Raw genomic sequence first — 2,987 nt, 5'->3', positions numbered from 1 at the left:
CCCAGCATTCCTGGGAGGAGGCTGGAGTGGCATCTGCGGGGAGAGAAGGAAGAGCTGTGTGCTGCTGGCCAGGACACCCTGCCGCCTGTGGGGCCCTCATGGCAGCCTGCAGGACTGGCCACGTTCTTTAGTGCTTTTTCTGTCCTGCTGTGAATTTAAAAAGAAAAAACAATGCATCTTTTTTTATGCTCTTCTCTTCAAGTCCTGAGTATCCCAAAAAGTCCCTGACTCCCAACTTCAGATGAGGAGGTTAAGTGCTGATGAAGAGTGAGGTATTATCTTTGAGAAACAAGAAAATCCATGCTAAGAAAGTGAAGGTAATTGTTGCTGTCTGAGCATTCTTTTAATATTTTTTTCTTCTAATGGACGACTTAATATGCATTGCTTAGATCCTACAAAGTTAGTTAAAAGAGCAAAAAAATTCATCCAGTTGTGTGGCTATGGTAAGGTTAAGTTTTAATATTTCTCCTATACCTTCTGTGGGGAATAGATTCTGCTGTCTAGTCAACATCTTGACATATGAAATACATTTTTGAATAATTTAAATGTGGAAAAATGACAAATCACGGTGAACAAAATTGAGTTCAGTTTTCAGAAGGCAGACTTCTGCATCTCTGCATTTCCAGTGCGGGATTTGTCTCTCTGTCGAACTCTCTGCTGGGTCATGAGGGTCAAACCAGAACTCAGCCCATCTGGACGAGCAAAGCCACGGAAGAGGCTCCAGCCGGTCTGTTCGGCTCTCCTCGTTCATAAACCATCTCTTAATCTTCTTTTTTTCTTTTGCAGACTGTAAACCAAAAGTGCTTTTGTCTTTTGCTAAATAAAATGTCACAAGGACACACAGATGGGAGTGGGGAGCAAAGCCGTTTGCAGGCGGCTCTTCACCTGAGCTCACTCCATGGGCGTCCGGAGACTGACCACATTGCTCCTCTGTCCTTGGTTAATGGGTGTCGGGGGCTCAGCCCCGCAGTCAAAGCTTCGGTTTGCCGAGGGTGTTTTCCCTTTGCAGGGGTGGGTATTTTGAACGTGCACACACAGCGGCAGGACACATACTTTAGATCACAACGGGATTAGCCAAAGGCGGCATTTTCACCCAGACGAAGCTTTGGAGTGGGGAGGTCTCCTCGCAGCCAGCCCTCATCCTCCATTCAAATCTGGTGCCGAGTTTATATTATGAATGAAAGGACCTAAGTTGCTTTTTCTAAAACTGCTAATAGCTTGTGTTTAAAACATTCCGTTTTTCAGCAGTTATATTTACTATTTTTATACTACACAATAGTCTAATTATTTGCTGTTGGCCAACAAATCATCTCAGAGTATGCATCTGTTTTAAGATAAACAAGGAACAACAGACTTCCTGGTACTTTTAAGCACAAATGTTGCAGAACACAGAGGCTGGGCAGGTTTCCACTGATTACTGTACTGACAAATAATCTTTGGAAATTTTGAGCTTATAATCATGGCCAAATTGCTTAATTCATATGCAACATCGCTAAAGGAATTCAGTTTGGGGATTTATTTCCATTTAAATATTTAAAATTTGTTCTTTAATGTAGCTTCTTCTCCAGCCCCATAAAATTAACCAAATCACAGAATGATTTCTGAAAATAAGGTGATAACAAAATCTGAGATTTAAAAACACAATTTCATTGTTAAAAATTCAGTGCCGTAATTGTGCCTGCTTTGTGCAATAAGATGCATTTCTTCTTTTCCAATCTTTTTTCTCTTTAATAAGTTTTCCAACATTTCATTTGGCTTGATCTTATTTTTAATATTTTTTACCCTTTCTCTCTAAAGAAAAAAAAAGGCGAGTGGATGTCGTGATGGGTGCAGTTATGTTGAATAATCGGATGGGAGGACGTGCCAGGCGATCTCCAGCCCCTGGGAGCCGGACGCCCACGCCTCCCTCTGCCTCGTTCTCACAGACACATTTGTGAGGTGATTAACTCAGGAATTCACGCTGCTCAAAGTAACTACAGTGGTGAGTGTTTTGACCGTTTTGATGTAGAAATCTAGGAAAACACCAGAAAAAATCAGGGGCAGAGGCCCGAAATCCCTGGCAGGCTTTGGGTGGGTAATAAACACACGGCAGGCTATAAAAGCAGGTGATTTAAAGGAAGGCAAGTGTTTCAGCACAGCTGGTATTTTAAAATCTGACATTATTTTCAGTATTTATTTTAAATCTCAATGCTTAAATTGATTTAAGAAGGTCAAAGAATATGCTCCACTTTCCCTCTCACATGTAGAGAATCAGGATGACCCTCAAAAATAAAGAAAGGAAGAATTGCCATTCGTCGGCTTTGAAAAGAGGAAGAAAGTCACGTGCACCGTCCGCCGAGGAATGAATGACACCCTGATTCTGAGCATCAAGGAAGCAGAAATGGGAAATAAAATCGATGCTGTATGTGAATTTTTTCCAGACAAGGTTGTCCCAGAACCAGGTCCTAACCCAGTCCCTTTGAGGCTGGCGGGCTTTACTGACTGTGGCTGCAGAAGCGCCTCGCGTTTCCTGGCTGTACTGTATGTAAACTGAGGTGTGTATTCTTACCGCTTGTCAAAACGATCCTGAAATCCCATTTTCCTTTAATAAAGTAGAGTTTTGTCCTCCAGATGTATGCTTGAATAAGATGTCATACTCTGTTTTTGTTCCGGATTGCACCCTGCTGATGTTCTTAGGCAGTAAGAAAATTACCTTATTGAAACATATCGCTGGGAGTGACTACGGTGCCAAATTTGGCATTGGTATTACACACATGACATATTCAGAGACCTTTGAGCAAGACTATGAATATCAAGTGATTGAAAAGATTATACAGGCTCGGGTTTTCTTCTTGGGGTATAAAAGGTTGTGGTTCTGGATGAGTGTCTTTCAGATCAATATAATTATGTCATAAAAACATGTCACAAAAGAGTTTACTTCACAGCCTTTCACACTTGCCTGCCTTCACACCACTCGGTATTCTGTGTGGAGTTGCCTCTGGTAGTGA

General features: G+C 41.8%; 1 long non-coding RNA gene across 1 annotated transcript; it reads left to right on the top strand.

The window, feature by feature from the left end:
• The first annotated feature begins 201 nt into the window (after window positions 1–201).
• On the top strand, window positions 202–2,529 carry LOC131383582 (uncharacterized). The gene is made up of 3 exons (XR_009213725.1): window positions 202–317; window positions 1,798–1,981; window positions 2,247–2,529. It is a non-coding gene; the product is annotated as an uncharacterized LOC131383582 (long non-coding RNA).
• Window positions 2,530–2,987: the final 458 nt, after the last annotated feature.

The sequence above is a fragment of the Hylobates moloch genome, unplaced genomic scaffold (genome assembly GCF_009828535.3).
Source record: "Hylobates moloch isolate HMO894 unplaced genomic scaffold, HMol_V3 SCAFFOLD_5, whole genome shotgun sequence".
Taxonomy (NCBI): Eukaryota; Metazoa; Chordata; class Mammalia; order Primates; family Hylobatidae; genus Hylobates; species Hylobates moloch.
Note: the sequence above shows the minus strand (reverse complement) of the source record. Positions and strands in the feature narration are given on the sequence as shown.